The 18,247-nt window shown below is 44.2% G+C and overlaps 1 long non-coding RNA gene across 1 annotated transcript in view; it reads left to right on the plus strand.

Annotated features, from left to right (window-relative positions):
• Positions 1-18,003, plus strand: part of LOC138453652 (uncharacterized) — a 196,774-nt gene extending 178,771 nt beyond the window's left edge. Inside the window, exons 2-3 of the long non-coding RNA XR_011260490.1 lie at positions 16,413-16,521; positions 17,977-18,003. This is a non-coding gene — a long non-coding RNA (uncharacterized lncRNA). The remainder of the gene's footprint in view (positions 1-16,412; positions 16,522-17,976) is intronic.
• The last annotated feature ends 244 nt before the right edge of the window (positions 18,004-18,247 follow it).

The following is an 18,247-nucleotide window of genomic DNA, read 5'->3' on the forward strand; positions in this document are numbered from 1 at the left end:
CCCCAGCCCACAATTCTGATTTGGTGCTTCACTGTGCATATGTGGCAGAGATTGTCCTCACCCACTAGCCATGTCCATTTTCCTCTGTGTCTCTCCATGTATCCTGGCCATGTGCTGTTGCATAGGACCATGGAGTCGTGGGGGAACCTGGGTAGTGGGCACAGCAGTGGGTGATGATGAGGTCAGGACTGCAAGTCACCTGCACTTTGAGGGAGTGGTAGTGCTTCTGGTTCCTGTATACGGCCGCATGGGCCTGGGGTGCCACCAACACCACATGGGTGCAGTCATTGGCTAAAATGACATTAGGCAGTTGTGAAGTGGCATTGAACTTTGCCTTCATGTTGTTGACCTGGGCCAGGGTGGTGGGCAGTGCGATATGGTGGTTCACATGCCCCAGGAGGGCATCCATCACCTGGGCCAGAATTGCACAGAATGTGGGCTGTGCCATGCCGTGCACCATGGCCACAGAGTGCTGGAAGGTGCCTGTCCCCAGGAACTGCAGGACTACCACCAGCTTCACCAGTGGGTGTACAGCTGTCCGGATATTGATCCTGCTCCCGATGTCTTCATGGATTGTGGCCAACAGCCTGGTGATGGTCTCCCTGTTTAGGCGGTACAGGGTGACCAACTGGGTGTCGCTGAGGCCCCAGGGTGATGGTATGACCCTGGGGATGGGTTCTCGCCTTGCTTGGATGGTTCTCCCCCTCCTCCTTCTTCTCCTCCTCCTTCCCCCCTGGTGTACACCCTGTGCCCTGGCCTGGTTGGGCAGCATCTCAAGGTCCAGCTGCAGCATTAGCAGCTGCCTGTCCCAGCTCGCAGCAAATAATGGGAGCATGGTGTTGGAAACACTTTTGGGGACATGGGTGTGTCTTAGGTAGCCCTCTGGTGTGCATTTTGTGCACCTGTGGCTTCATTTCTTACACCTCGGTTCACTTAGCTGGAGGTAATTCTCAGCTGTATTAGCGCCGGTTTCCGGTGCTAATACTGCCGTACATGCACTTGTGATACGGCTGTAATTGCGATTTGCGTTGTCTGTGCAATTAGCACCTGCTGTGATAGCGCGGGTCTGTCATCGTTCCGGTACGTTTTGTGTCCTGCAGTATTTGCGCCGACTCGTAATCCTGCAGAGCAGTATTGGGGGTGCTAATTCCGTTACCGCAGGGTTTAAGGGCTACCGCCCAACTTCTGTTGAGGCCTGATGTCTCAGCCAAAGTGTCCAAATCCCATCATTCTTTAGTGGCTGAAAATAGAAACTATCTAAAGCACATCAATGAGTTTATAATGTATCTGGCACAGCAGGATCTGGCACAGGAGGTTCTGGCATTCAGAGGGCATGATCAATCAGAGTAGCCTGCTTGTGAAAGGATGATTTCAGCTGTACATACAGCTTAATTTGAAAGCAAGCTAAAGAATGCCAATTATACTAGCCACAAAATTCTAAATGTATTAATGGACATATGTGCATCCTGAATTCTACATGATGTGTCTAAAGTAGAAATATTAAGCATATTTATTTATTTGTTTTGACATTTATATAGCACACATAACCCAGAGACATATAGGCGCATTTTGCTCAAGAAAGTGGTTACAGTGGTTACTTGCAGACATGAGTTTGGGTGCACAATTTGGAAAGCCACGCCTCATGGTACAGGGTGCAAGTGCAAGTTACTGTGCAAAAAAGTACTTTTGCGGTTAGTGAAGACTTTGTAACAGTTCAGCCTCTTGAACATTTAATGGCCAATGGTCTTGACCATACACTGCTTTATTTCATGCAGACATCTGGTTGTGAGTTGTTAATCTAATAGATCAGTGCAATGATGGTGCAAATGTCTGGTCTCTAAGCCACAATGGTGTGCAGGCAAAGGTGCTGCCGGAATTTACAGAGGCAGGATATGTACTTTGTGCTGCACATCACCTTCACCTTCCCATGATGTGCAGTCTGCTGAAGAGTTATTTTCTGTACTAAAGCTGCTGTCCAACTGTCCATGAACTTTTTATCAAGTGACAAGATGTTTGTAACTGCAGAGTTCGAGAGTTGTCAGACACAAGAAGGACTTTCCGGTCACAATCGGTCACCGTCACCAAATAATGCTTAAAATGAATCATACATGTGCTAGAAAGCATTTCTAGTGTGGGATCTGGAGTCTACATAAGCCCCAACATGCATGCACACGGATGCAGACTCCTTGCTGCTGTCTACCATTTGGATTTGGTTGCAAAAGATTCCTTGTTGGCAGTGGTTTACTAACGATCCAGCTTTGTTGCTTTCCTTCACTACTTTACTGACGTCTTCTATCGAGATTGGTGTGAAGTAGTTCAGTCTTCTGGTTGCTTGTGAAGTTGGGTCATTGCCAAAACTGTTGCTTAAGTTCTTGGGCATAGCATTGATGACTGGTTGGATGTTTATGACTTTGTTTTTTAAGGTCAACTGCACCCTCAATACATATTCTCTGGAGCAACCACCTTAGGATACCTTTTGTGATCGTTGTTGCAACGCGAGTGCCGACTTCCCACATAAACACAACTCTAATTCAGAAAAGAAACATCCTCAACACCGAGAATTCTGCAACATCCTGGTTCTCAACACCAGACTGCAGACCACAAAAACACCAAACACCCTCCTCGACATACACCCAACAGAAAAAAGACTTTTGACACTCCAAAAATGGATCACGGAAGCTCTAGAAGCTGTCACACTGAAGAAACCTTTCACCCCATCACAAAAGAAAATGGCACCCAGATGGTTCAAGCTTCACCTCAGAGCCCTACAAAAACAGGAAAGTGGAGCAAGCTTGGAGGAAAGAGTTTAACCAACAGGACAGAATCACATACTACAAATGGTATGGCTCTACAAAGCTGAAAGTCCTGAAAGCGAAAAAATTACACTATGACAAATGCATCTCAAAAGCAAACAACTCACAGAAAGGGATGACCTTAAAAAGCAAAGTCATAAACATCCAACAAGTCATCAATGCTATGCCCAAGAACTTAAGCAACAATTTTGGCAATGACCCTACTTCACAAGCAACTAGAAGACGGAACTACTTCACACCAATTTTGATAGAAGACTTCACTAAAGTAGTGAAGGAAAGCAACAAAGGTGGATCGTTAGTAAACCACTGCCAACCAGGAATCTACAAGAACATCCTCAACCAAGAGACACCTGCAGAATATTTCTGCAACCTCCTTAGCACGTCACTGGCAACTGTAAACAAACCAAGGAGTTTTAAAGTGACTCACACCAAACTACTTCTCAAAGCTCTTGCAGGAAACACAGAGAGCCCCACCAACTACCAACCTATATTAAACATCCCTTATTTGGTGAAACTCCTAGAAACCTATGCATATGAACACATCCTGACACATGTATAAACCAACCATCTAGTGGACCAGGCACAAGTCAGTTTCAGAAATATGAGAGAAATGGATCAGCACTACTCTCCATGAGACAACCTAAAAATAAACTCACAATCCAACATTATTTCCGTAATGTTACTACTTGATCTTAAAAGAATACATGAATTATGAATAAGCAACACTGAACTACTATGGAAAAAATCCTTCCTGAAAGAAAGTACACAAATCATCAAAGGATATGGTCTCACCTACTACTACTATGCAAATGACACGAAAATCATCTACAAAATCAACACCAGCGAAGAGATACAACAAACCCTTACCAACTGCCTCTCACAAATAAACAGATGTATGACCAGCAACAGCCTTAAACTCAACCTGGAAAAAAACATAAATTATGATCACGCCCAACAACCTCACCATTCAACAGCGTATACCAATCTAAGAGAAGCACACAACTGCAATACAAAGACCAGAAATGATTGGGTCACTTTTCGGGACTCCAAGGTAAAGTCAACCAAGCTGGGTAAGCCAGAGAGGAAGAGAACGTAAAATCGCTAGCCACAGCATGCAGAATTTCGGTCTGAACACCAAACAATCTATACAACATAGAAAGAAGGATCTCTGCTTCCTACCCCTAAACCTACTAAAACTCTCCACACTCCTGCAAACACACAGCACACCTACCAAATAAAACACCCACACACAACTACCACAACACCAACTTTAAAATCATACAGCAAAATACACACCTCCTCCAAGAACTCACTCGATCACAACATGCTCACATTCCAACACTGCACCATAGGCACACACTGAGGTCACATCGTGACTAGAGGCAGTTCACTGCCAGGTTCTCCTTGAGATATGCGCATTACAAATTCAAAATCAAATCAAATAAAAAATGTGCATGTGTGTAAACAGATAGCCTTGGGTGATTGTAAAGTGTATGCTTGCATGTAGGAACGTGGTTGCTTGTACGCTTTGAAGACAATCACTGTTTGTTAAATGATATTGTAAGTTTATAGTGCATACGTGTAAATGAAGTCATGCTCATGCATGTCAAAGAGTGCATCCTTGAATGTAGCAGAATGCATGTCTCTGTGTTCAAAAGGGGAGTGCAGGTCTGTTTTTAAATTGAGTGTTTGTTAGAACAATGTGTGCTTAAAGGGAGTGTGTGCTTGTGTAAGTGCAGTGTCAGCATTTGTGTCTCTTAGGACGTTTGAGTGTATGTATTGAGAGTGACTATGATGAATGTGCGCTTGTGTGGTGGTGTAAGACAAGTGTGTGCTTGAGAACGACAGCCTAGAAGTGTGTACTAACACTTCATGCTTCTTTGTACAGCATATAAATGCCTCTCTATGATTGTGTGTCTCACGAGAAAATGCATGTGAATTTGTAACGCAAATATATTTTTGGAAATTGTAGAAAGAAGGATGTACGCCGCTGAATGGTATGAAGGGGATAGGAAGAGAGGAAGGGATTGTATATGTAGACCAAGAAATCTGGCTTTGTTTTTAATGAGAAAGGTACCCACTTGCATGTGTAAAAGGTGGGAGAAAGGATCATACCTGTTTGTGCGGGAGGTGCATATTGTGTGTGCAAAGAGGAAGGCATATACTTCTATTTATGAAAGGAGTGGGGTGCATACTAGCATGCTTGAAATGAGAAATTAACATGCTTGCACAACTGGAAGGATGAAGGTATATGCGTTTATGTAAAATGACGGCTAAAATGTTATGTAAGGAGGGAAATATATATATATATATATACCGTCAAGCATATACCGTCCAGTATATATATATTATATATATATATATGCAGGACGGTATATGCTTGTTTGTGAAGGTGCATCCTTGCATTGGTTTTGGTGCAAATAGCGGGACAGCGTGTTTGTTGTGTTAACAGGAGGTAGTTTATACAATGATTGTGTTTGGTAGTGTAAGCTATTCGTAACATCATTTATTGATGGTGGCCCAATTTAGTAAAAAGAAAAGTCAACTCCCTTTAAATGGAGGTTGCACAAAGAACTGATTCCAAACACCAGTTTTACGCATACATCTTTACTTTGAAGTGGTTTCAAGTTGGTAAAGAACTCAAACTGGCATCTCAAAGCAGTCAGGGTTCCTCAATCTATTGTGTCGCAATGAACAACATGCTTGCTTAAGGCTTTAGCTACAAGCACAAACTTATTTTTTACTGAGTAATAGTTTTAACAAGAGAGGGTCAGTAAGTTACTGTTGAAGGATCAGAGACCTGCTGTAAAGGGTGTTATTGATGGACCTTCTGATGAATTCTTTGCATATTCGCAGCAGACCAAAAACAACTTTAGCCTTTTTACTTTAACGTGGGATTTCTTATGGTTTGTGGCCTATGTGAGGGGTCAGAAATGAGAGGCGGAAACAAAGCTGTACTGTTTTCAACATTGGTCATTTTATTAAAATAAAAAGGGGTTCGATCAAGGCCTATGTGTCCCTATACTAGAAAGAGTTTCTCTGCCTACAAAACTAAAACTAACGCAAGCTGACCCTGTGTCCAAAATGTATCTGACCCTCACACTAAAACATACAATGAAAAGGTGCAAGGTAAATGTCTCTGCTTCACATTCAGCAAAAAATGGGAGATAAAAAATTGTAAATCCAACAAAACAACCCTTTTATCCAGGGGATGAATCTATTCCCCTGAACTGTCTCAGGTAGAATGTTTAAAGTGTTCGATTCAAACAATTTTCCTTTAAGATTAGTGTAAAAGTCTCTTTCACATAACTTTCTTAAGGATGATCAAAAACTGTATTTGTATTTTCCAAGCAATGGTATTGGAACGGATGGAAAAAGTGTCTTTTGGCAACATTAGTGGTTGAAAGGAAGGCAAAAGTGTCTTTTCTACACAGCAACTTAAGCAATGATGTTTTAACACTTTCTTTTTTTTTTTATTCTTTATTTTTGTTGCACACAGTTAATACAAACACTTAGCTGTAATATTAATATATTCATACATTGTACACTTTCAATTGCTGTTCAGAGTCAGAGTGTTCTTGCTCGGTCTTTTCAAATAGGTACAGTTTGTATCTTTCCCAAATATTCTTTGGCCGGGAAACAGGCAGTACCGAGTCTATGTACAGTTCCTCCATGTCGTTTGCCCATACCTTGTCCCTGTCCCAATCCGCCTTGGTTGGGGGATTTGCACTCTTCCATTTGAGCAGGATTGCCCTCTTGGCTAGGAGCAGACTTAAGTTCAGTAGTTTCCGTCATATCGAGTTCATTTTCTCGACTACCCCCAACAGGCACATCCGTGAGGTCCATTCCACTGGTTGATCCGCCATCCCATCCAATGCTAGACACACCTCCTCCCAATATCCCCTCAGTTTAACACACGCCCATAACATATGGTAAATGTTTGCATTTTCAGCATGGCATCTCGGGCAGTTCCCAGTCATGGCCCGGTATATGCGTTTGAGCTTCATAGGAGTGTAGTGTGTTCTTTGTACTATCTTGTAGTGGATTAGCCTGTATCTAGAGTTACAGGAAATCTGTTTGGTGAGTGCACAGTGTCGGGACCATTCATCGTCTTCAATCTGCTCACCCAAGTCTTGTTCCCACTTGGTCTTAGTTGTGTGTTGCTCTATCGGGCGTGTCTGGAGTATGATCTTATACAGTGCTGATGCCGTTATCTTTTGAGATCCCCCTGTGAACATATATCCCAATCCCATGTTAAGTGGTTGTTCATTAGGAAAGGTCGGACATATGCTTTGTATGGCTGCCCGTATACGGGAATATTGTTGTCTGGTCCCATACGTATTCCCCACTACATCCTTGATATCATCCCACTGGGTAAAGTGCCCATCCGTGAATAGTTGACCCCATTGTGAAATGCCCCTGGAGGACCAATGGCGGGCTACTTCCCCCTCTATACTGAAAGGAGTCTGGGGGGTCACCCCAGAGCGGCATACTCGGGTGGTATATCTTATCCGTGCCATATATCTCAACTATTTTGGCCCACGCCAAAGTCACCACTTTTGTTGGTTTCAGGGAGTTCTAATGCTTGGAAGTGGGCCTCGTAAATTGCTGGAGCGCCAACACGGCCTCTTTTTCGGGCTGGCTCGGTACAGGGCCCGCTGGGTTAAGAAATGTTGTGGCCCACTGGGCGGCATGCTGTGCCTGTGCAGTCAAATAGTATAGTTCGAGGTCTGGTGCCAGCAGACCGCCCTTTGGGTAGTCATCAGTAAGTACCCTCCAGCTCACCCTAGGGTGACCACCCCAAACAAATGAAACACATGCACTAGACATCTTGGAGAATAAGGCCCGCCCCGGCCAGACCGGTACAGTACTAAATAAATAAAATAGCTTTGGGAGAATTATCATTTTCGCTAAGGCGATCCTACCCATCATGGAAATGGGGAGAGCACTCCAACGTTTTAACTTCATACATAGAGAGTCTGGCAGCAAGTTATAGTTTAATGCCCGAGACAACTGAGCCATCCTGGCTATACATGCTCCCAGATACAGAATATGTGTCGGGCACCATTGTAGGCCATGCAGGTCATGGGGTTTACTCGTGTTTTCAGTAATGGGAAACACTTCTGATTTGTTGGGGTTAAGTCGTAGGTCCGAGAGTCTACCAAATTGTTCTACTATTGACAGGACCCTCCCCAATGTTCTGTCTGGGTTTTTTAGGTACAGCAAGATGTCGTCTGCGTATAGATTCATGATGTGTAGTTTGTTCCCTATCCTTAGCCCGTATGCGCTGTGGCGAGCCCTCAATATGTCCGCCAATGGTTCAATTATTAGAGCAAACAGTAACAATGACAATAGGCAACCCTGTCTAGTGCCCCCTCGCAGTTTGAGCTTTTCTGTTAGGGTGCCATTAAGTCTAACTCTGACCTGGGGCCCTGTGTATAGTAATTGTATCCATTTCAGGAAGTTTGGACCGAACCCATAATTTCGTAAGACCCCGAACAGGAAGGGCCAGGATACCGTATCAAATGCTTTGCGCATGTCTAGTGACACGGCTATGGCTTGCTGGTCTGGGGGTGTTGTAGTCAGGATCTCATGGCATTTTCTGACGTTAGTGGCTGTGGACCTGCCAGGAATGAACCCTGCCTGGTCCTCATGGACCATATATAGCATCAAAGGTGTTAACCTAGTGGCGAGTATCTTTGCCAAGACCTTTGCATCCGTATTAATTAATGATAGAGGTCTATAAAACCCGCAGTCATCCGGGAGTTTCCCCGATTTAAGCAGTAACATTATTACTGCTTCCCTTGTAGTCTCCGGGAGTTCTCCCCTGTCCAGGGCTTCGGTCCACATCGCCAGTAGTCTGGGCACCAGAAGATGTTTAAACTCCTTGTAGAACTCTAGGCTAAGGCCATCGGTGCCAGGGGCCTTCCCGTTGGGTAGTGCCTCAATTGCCTACACAACTTCCGCCTCAGATATCGGAGTCTCCAACAACTCTCTGGTATCTTCCGCCAGTAATGTTGTTGGGATCTGGGAGAGGTATTGTTCAGTCTCCGCATCCGTAGCGTCGGATTGAGGTGAGTAAAGTTCTTCATAGAATATGTGAAATTAGTCACGTATCTTACCCTGATCTGTGGCGACCGATCCGTCTGCTGTTTGTATACATGGGATATCTGTTGATCCCCTTTCTCCCCTCACTGCTCTGGCTAACCTCCCCGGGCATTCGCTTTCACCGTAGCGGCGTGCAGCCGCCGGTTTGTCAAAGTAGCGGATCTCTTGGTCCGCTGTGTCCGTATATTCGTCTAGCTTGTTTTTTATATCTAACATGAGTTCTGGTGTCGGAGTGAGCACATATTGGGCTTGTATTGATGCTATTCACGCTTCTAGTCGTTGCAATCTATTCCTAATGTCTTTGAGGATGCCACTTTCCTTTGATATGGATGCGCCCCTTATATACACCTTAAATGCTTGCCACAATTTCGGGAGAGAGGACACTGAGTTCTCATTGAATTAAAAAAATTCTTGTATGTGCTGGTCCATTGCATTTCTGTAGACCAGATCCCGTAGCGCAGCCAGTTTGAATCTCCATGGGGGCCTGCCCACCGCATCGCCGGGTATTCGCAATGCCTTCAGTATGGGGGAATGATCTGAGTATGTCCTGGGGAGTATCTGAGTGTCAGTGACCCACGATAATACTGTGTTATCCAGCAACCAAATATCTATCCTGGAGTGCATGTCGTGTACTGTCGAGTAATATGTGTATCCTCTCGCAGAGGGGTGTAATGTCCTCCATGCATCCTTCAGTCTCAAATCTGCCCTGTGAGTGATAATTGTCTGTGCTGCTTTGGATAATGCTCTCGCTTGTGTCGAGGTACGGTCAATGTTCACATCAAGAATGGTATTAAAGTCCCCCCCGCATATCAGATGGGCTGTGGGGTAGTGTGCCAGTTTCCCGAAGATTGTGGAGTAGAATTCCGGGTCATCTATGTTTGGCCCATATATATTTAGTGGGACTATCTCTTTATCTCGTAGAGTACCATGTACTAACACATATCTCCCCCCAGAGTCACATTCCACTTCTTTGCACGTGAACCGCCAGGTCTTGTGTAACAAGATTGCTGTACCTCTAGCTCTTTTCGAGTAAGTTGTGTAATATTGGTGTGTATCCCAATTCGGAACCAGCTGTCCCCCCTGTTGTGGCCCAATGTGTGTCTCTTGTAGGACGAGAATCTTGGGAGTCTGTCTGTTAATGTATGCTATAATTTTCCGTTTCTTAACTCTCGAGCCTAGACCTCGAACATTCCAGCTCATTACTTTAATATCTTCAATGCTTGTTTCAGCCATTCCACACAAAATGATTGTGAATGTGTGTTTTACTTTACAATGCTTTCAGATTTGCCAGTGTACATTAACTGTATGCTTTTTGCTTTCTTCCCAAACATAACATAACCCCCTCCCAACATGTCAAACTTCCCCCCTCCCCCCACCCTCACAGTTCCCCTAACTTCAACTGCGCTTTTAGGATCCCAACCCTTCCCCTCTTCCAACTGCATATGCACCTGCTACATGAGGGCCTGCGGCGATTCCCAGGGCCTATGCTTTTCCAAACCTTGAATAAGGGTAACCGGTTCCATACCTTGCTCTCACACTTATCATTGTCAGCGGGGGACATTGCAATGCAGCTTATCATACTCATTGAGACATTCCTGTCCCCACTTAAAGCAACCCCCAAAAGGGGGAGCCGATGCTACAGGACTAATGCATCATTGGTTGATCGTTCTGTTAATGTGCACTCATGAGGATTATTCTTGTCCGTTAACTTCAGTGTTCCTCGACGGAGTGGGGGTATGTGTCTCTATGAAGTTGGCGGCTTCCACAGGGAAGGTGAAGAAATGGCTCTTGTTCTGATATTGAATTTTAAGTCTTGCGGATAGAGCATGGCGTACTGAACCTGCCATTCCCGGAGCAGTTTCTTAACCCCATTGAATTGTTTTCTTTCTTGTTGCACCGCTAGTGTAAAGTCCGGGAAGATCCGTATCATGTTGGCTTCCCATCTCAGCTCCTGCTTTTCCCTTGCTGCCCTCAGTATCAGGTCCCTGTCCCTGTAGTTCATCACACGTGCTATTATTGGTCTGGGATATGCTCCCGGCTTCGGTTTCGGGGCCAAAGATCTGTGAGCTCGCTCAATAATGAACATAGGTGACCACCCGGGGTCCCCCAGCAGTGTGTGCAGGAGGGCCTCAACTCCTTTTTCCATGGAGCCCTTCATCGCTTCCTCCGGCACCCCCACTATGCGAATATTGTTGCGTCTTGACCTCGCTTCTAAGTCCTCGCATTTAGTCTTCACCGTTCCTAGTTCGATCGTCATCGTGGATACCGTACTTTTCAGGGCTTCAAGAGCATCTTCAGTGCCCGATATTCTTGTTTCCGCCTCCGTTATACGTGTTGTCGTTTTGTCCAATTTTGATTTAATGAACGCCACGTTTGCGGTGATCCCGTCAAGTTTGTCGTTCAGTGCTGCAAACCCCTGTTGCATTGCGAGGAAGACCCCTTGCGGGTCCATCAGCGTGGTTGGTGCAGCCTGCTGGTCGAGCGGGATCGTTACCTCCTCCATCTCGGACGTTGGATCTTTCTGGATAGTCGTGGTATATTTGTCGATAGCCCCCTTGTTCTTCTTAGGACCAAAATTCTTGGGCATTATCCCCTTTTTTGTTGATCGATTGTTCCACAGGATGAATGTGCTTTGCCTTCTCTGATCGGCGAATGGAGGTAATTGCTATGTGTGGTCGAAGTGTGCACAGCCGACAGCGGGACTGGTCGGGCCAACACAGCGCTTGTTCCGTGAAAAGTTTTATCAGCGATGGGGGGGTCAATATGCTTGTTGCAGGCAGTGCGTAGTCGTAGTGCGTGGTCGGTATCGCAGCACCAGAGCCGTAGTAGAAGGTCGGCACGGCCTGTCGCGAAGCCTCCCGGTCGCTAGCTATGAAGATACAATTCTGAGAGTGTCCCTGAGAGGCCTCGGTTCCCGCCTTCGTATACACTGTCTATGACACACAGTCCAAACTTCTTTCTAATCGTTTCTGTCTGCTGTGTGTGTTTGTAATTCGCCCCAAATATATTACCGGGGCCGAGGGGGTTCGTGTCTTGTGCAATGCTGCCACCTCCCTCTCGCCGCCCCACTTATCTGCGTTGTTCTCGCTGAGAAGGTACCGCTCCAGCAGTACGTCGGTGGATTCTTGTCGCCGGGTAGGGGCTGAGTGCCGGCTGTTCAGTGGTGTTCGAAGGAGGGGGGATGGCGGGGGCCAGCGAGGGGGACTCGGCAGGCGCTCTACGAGGAGCGGAGCACCCGCAGCAGGCCCCAATAACGATGGACCTCCAGTGTCTTGCCGTGTTTCCGCCGAGCTCCTCCCCTCGAGTTCCGGCTTGACCTCAGGCTCCGATCTCCGCTGTCCGAGAAGTTCGTATACTGCTATATCTCGGAGAGTTGTTCACCGTTAGCTTTCAAATTTCACAGCCTTGTTCAGTAGCGATTGCCATTCAATCCATGTTTCATAGAAGTAGAACCGGACCCGTTGAGCAGTTATATTTGCATTACGGCCCTGGTTCACTCCGGAGCTCACACAGGAGCGGCCATTTTCTCCCGTGGGCAACAGCGCCCCCCGTTTTAACACTTTCTTAAGGATGATGAGAAAAATGTTTATTCCAAATAATGATTCCTTAAGAGTAGTACAAATGTCTCTTTTACACAAAACTCTCTTAAGAATAATGAAAGTGTCTGTTCCCAACAATGGTGGTTGAAAGGATGGCAAAAGTGTCTTTTTTATACAACATCTTAAAGCTGGTCTCCTGGTTTATTCTCCTGCCAGGAACCTTTTCACAATGTATTTTCTTTTCACATACTCTACATGGATTAGCTGGTGTATTCTGCTGCCAGGAATCCCCCTCTGGGCTTTGCAGATCCCCTGGTGTACTCTCCTGCCAGGTATCTTTCCCCCAAAAGGCTCACTGCCTGATGCATTTCATTCACCATGTTTTCTTATAACTTTCTCTTTATGCTTCAGTCTCTTTCTCTTTAAGTATAACACAGTTTTACTCCTTCACTGTTTATACTTTATTTGCTCCAGGTATTAATTGTTCTAACTTCACCCATATAGGCATCCCATATATGAAGATTTGTTGAAGCTTTGTTTGTTAACGTCATTATTAGTGTTCATTGGCCTGTGGAAAAACTTGTTCCAATCTTCCCCATATTGACATCTCATATATGAAGAGTTGTACAGATCTTGCCTTTCAATTGTTTCATTAATGTTCACTTGCTTTAGACATCATTTACTCCAGATTTCCCTATGTCGACATTTCACATATGGATATTTGTGTAAGCTCTGTCTTTCTATATCATTGGACTGATAGACACAATAAGTTCCCAACTTTTTGTACCCCTGTCGGTATACGCCCAGGGCCTCCCAATGTTGTTGGGCAGGCTCACCAGTGTTTGCTGGCGTTTCCAACCTGTTGCATATGGCTTTGTCGAAGTCTGTGCTTTGGAAAGCATTTTCCAAACTCTCCTCTGGTTCTCCTGTCAGCTTTTCCTTTGTTTGCCGGTGGATCTCCTGCACTTCGCTGTGTCCGCACCTCCGATAGCCTCCCCACTGCTGCCAGCTCCTCAGCGGATCACCTGCAGCACCGGCTGTGCTTCTCCCGGTCTCCCACCTTGCTGGTAGGAAGCGCCTGCCTCCTTCCACACAGTCCGCTCTTGAGTGTCTGCCTCTGGTTCTGCTTCCCGCTTCACCTGATCTGCATCTCTCTTCTTCTTCTTCTTTCCCCCAAACTTGAAAAGGCACACCATTTATAAATGTCCCGCAGAGCAGATTGCCATTCCAACAACGTGTCTGCACATTTTGCTTGGTGTTTCTTCTCCATATGAACTCCTTTCTACTCTCCCTTGTCCCAGCATTTGAGGATTAATGGGAGTTGGAGTCCATAGGAGTTTTAGACCCATTAAATTTGCATTGCTTTGAATACTTGTTTGAATCAAAACTATTAGAAATGGGAGATGTCAAGTGAGCATTATCTGTGATGATATTTTGTTTGGGACCCTTACTTAGAATAAAACCATCAGAGAAAAAGGATGTTAAGTGTGAATCATGTGTACCTGAGGTGTGAATGTTATTCTGTCTAGGGGTTTTTACAGTAAGGGTTCTTTGGATCCTACAAGGGGATGGACTTGTAAAGTGACAACATGCCATTAGGAATTAGGAATCATAGGGTCTTCCTCATTATTAATAGAAGAATTCTGCGACCTTCCTGATGTGGTCACCACATCTCCCTGACAGCCATCTTCTCTCATGAGATCCTCTCTCAGGATATCACCCACAGGGTCAGGATCAGGAAGTGGCTGCTTTCCCCTGGCCACATGGGAGGAGATCTTAGGTTGGGGATCACTGGTGAATCATGCAACGGACTAATGAGATACACCAAAAATTGGGGATTTTTTAAAATGTAAAGTTGCAAGTTACAAAGTTAATTGCCCCTCAAATATCCAAATACACACATCATTTCTTAGTCACCAATAGTCAATTTTGACCCACCAATGGCTAGTGGCCAGTGCACATTTTGAGGTCTAGGAGGGCACCCTAAAGGCGACCCTCTCTGTTAGCAGTTATCCTATGAATTTGATTTTATGTTGAAGAAATTGCAAAACCAATGAAATGAGCTGTCTTTCCCTGCCTTTACTCTTTAACATGTTTGGAATATCTGTGAGTAAAACAGGATTCAATTACTGTTTTGTGTTGCTACCTATGACAATTAAATGAGAACAGGTTGTTAAATAAAACTATTTTAGATGGCTGCAAAAAGCCAACCGGCCGCTTGGGCACCATTCCTCCTCTTAGGACATCACATCTGACCTCATTGTAAGGGGGAGGAAGCCAGACATGACTGTTTCACCTAGTCTGGCATAAACCTTACATTGACCCTGTTCTTCCCCGAAAATGCATTCAGTTGCTAATGACCTGATATGCAAACAGCTATCCGGCAGTTTAAAGATCATTCTGTTTGACGTTCCGTGCTTGCCTTGAGTCTGGCCTCCTGTGACTGGCCTCCACACCTTTCCCTAGCACTCATCCTTGGAACAGCGATGCGTCTGTAACAGATCTTCACACTGTAGATCTGCATTTACATTTTTTAAGGAAAGTTTATTGGGTTTGTGACCACCTTTAACACCCAGGCCCATAACTCACCAAGACTAAACAGCCTATCAGCCCAGAGCTGTGTCTCATTGGAGGGCTGTCTAAGCACTGAGCCTACCCGTAACTCAGAGCACCAGGTCTGCGTGGTCACCATGTACACAGTAGCTGGAAACCTTTCAAGAGGTGCAAGCGCCCTGATGTATTGATAGGTATTACCCAATTACCCAAATTGTTCTAACACAATTGACCTAATTTCAAGGGTCCAAATTGACCTTTTCACAATTGACCATATATATATATATATATATATATATATATATAAATATAGGGTTTTGGTGGGGGTTTTTGCGTTCGGTGGAGGGTTCCGGGGGGTTCCCCCCCGCATATATGTCACAGTTGACCTTCAAGTTCGGTCAATTGTGAAAAGGTCAATTGTCCTTCGAGCAATTGTGACTCGAACAATTTCTATACAACCGTATTGATATGTTTGTGAAACTTGAACTTAAAAATACATTCCCTCCCCATATTCATTCTTGCACTATACATCTAGAAGCAGATATTACCCTAAATGCAGTGGCAGTGTGTAACGGTCTGGTAGTGTGTTGTGACAGCCTTGATATTGGGCGGTCCCAGCAGGGGAAGTGGGTGATGTCAGTGATGATAGCGGGTGGACAAGTTTAAATATCACTCCAGGACCACTGCCACTTCATTCTTTCGAGTTCTATAAACTGAGTACCATTAACACAGCTATTTGTAGGACCTGAAATTGATGTGCTTAGAAGTTGGAGGATTCTAGAATTAAGTGTGGTAGAAGAGCACACATTAAATATTGATCCTCATGAACCTCTGCATTGTTTGGCCCTATGTCTACAGTCATTTCTCCTTTAGGCTGTGATTGAAGGCCAAAGGTACATTTTACTACAGATATACGTCTTTGGGTCGCAGAGGCAGTCTCTTTACCGCACTAACAAGTTTTTGTTTCAGTCCATAACTAGGTCGGTTCATTAAGCATGTTCATGTGTTTCTTGTGGCCTATGCAGATATGCTTTTGGTTTCACAAGAGCATGTTTGGCGCTTTGTGGAGGTTTGCTGAGACTTATGTGAGGATCTGTTTGTGCTTGTGTGCAAATTTTGTGGCGCTATTCAAGGCTCTACTGGAAGTTATGTCAGGTATTTTGGTACTTATGAACACACCTGCTGGGGCTATTTGAGGCTTCTTTGGGAGCTGTGTGAGGTTCTGTTGGGAGATATTTCAAGTTGTGTTGGGAGTAATGTCAGGTCAAGTGGTGTGTCATTTCAGAGTCTTCTGGATGTTTCATGGCAGTCTGTCGTCTTTAGAGTTTCTATGCAAGCCTACCAATAATTTCCTGCCAAATATTTAATTACATATCCAATTTTGTTGTTCTTTTTTTAGGCCACCTGAGCAGGGGGCATCATCCGGAGTATTTCCATGAAGATACATCATTGGTTTTAGGTTTCAGACATGTGTCAAATGAACATGGCACTTTGGTGGTTCTTGCTAGGTGAGTATTCACATGCAGTGGATGCAAATAAAAGCTGATTGAGTGAGCACATATGTGTATGTATCTATTGGGTTTCATATAGCACAAACCTACCTGGGAAGCAACTGAGCACCGTAGAACAATATGATCCAGTGATAGGATGTAATAATGTGGATACGATTTGACGTATAGGCTATTATTGGGTCATTTAGAAGGAGATACAGAGGGGAGATACAGAGGGTTGTGGGGTAGAAAGACAGCCCTAGAGCGACAGAGATGGATCGTGAGAGTGAAGCTGGCTCAGTCTGGAGTGCCATTGAAATATAAAAGCCAGTACAAAACAGTGATTTCAACATGAGGAAGGGATATTTAAAAGACAATAAGAATGTTGTTATGCCAATATGTTACCTATCGGCAATAACAGGTGGACTAAAGTATATAATTATGACTTTGAGATTTGTTTTATTTTAATGGCTTTTTTGTTTCTTTTCTCCCCCTTTTTTTCTTTTCTTTTCTTTGTCCTAATATGGCTCATTGTACTCTTGTTTGCCCTCTGTATACCCATCCTTTGTCTGCCATTCAACAGATAAGAATTATTTCCATATCATGTGATGAACTTGTTTGTGCAATGATGAATGGACATACTTTGCGATGTGTAGAAACTTTAGACTAATTAAGATGATCTTGGACACTGTTCAAGTTTTGCCTTGAAAAAGACCTAACTGTTCGACACACGTGTTGGCAACTGTAGTAAAACCATTGTGTTGAGACAATGTGGGGCAACTGGAGTAAAACCAATACATTGAGTCATTTGGGCAACACACATTGACTACTATACAAACACTAATGTGTTGAAACATTTGGGCAACTGTAGAAATACCATTATATTGAAACCTTTCAAAATCAGTTGTCTTGTTTAAATAAAATAAGTTAACATTACTAAGAACGTGGTAATGATAGGATCATATTGTAATGAGCGCATTGAGCTTTGCACAAAGGTTGGTAGAGTAGGACATAGTCTTCCACTTTATACTTTATTTGCTATTACACTATGGTCCCTCATATGTGCTATTAAGGTATGATCTCTCTTGTGGTGTCCCATTCGGGATGCGAGTAACACCTTAAGTTCTCTTTTCAATCCTGGTGTTCTGTGAGCTGTTCTCTATGCATTGAGGCATTTACATTATGACCGTAAACCTACACAGGTACCACAATGCATTTGAAACAAATTTGGTTGAATGTAAATGACATTTATATATTTTACATTTCTACAATTCACACGAGCTGCTTGATAAAAAGTCAGGATTGGTAGGAACTGATGCTTATATAATGGACTTGCAGTTGAGCAGTGTCAGAAAGGGTATCCAAGTCCTAGCATGCACAATACCACTGTCTAGAAAAGGAAGCCCGTCTAGCATGGGTTAAGACGCATGTGTGCACTTCCCTGATAGTAATCATATTTTTTCTGTTTTTCAGTATCCGTCGTGGAATTTTCACTCACAGGCAAGTGTCCCCCATTTTGATTGTTTTTTTTATTTTATGTTTTTGTTTTACTTGGGGATCTTGTAGCATGCTCAATACCAACCTAAAGTGCAGATTTTAAGTATGTATTACTGACTCGCCCACCAGAATGGAAGTTTGTTGCACAGGTCATTGGAAGCGTGACACGGCAAAGTGAACACATTACATAGAGTTATAAAGGTTACACATGTTTGCACATACTTTCTTCTGACAATCTACACATGGA

The sequence above is a fragment of the Ambystoma mexicanum genome, chromosome 1p (assembly GCF_040938575.1).
Source record: "Ambystoma mexicanum isolate Mex_15411 chromosome 1p, UKY_AmexF1_1, whole genome shotgun sequence".
NCBI lineage: Eukaryota > Metazoa > Chordata > Amphibia > Caudata > Ambystomatidae > Ambystoma > Ambystoma mexicanum.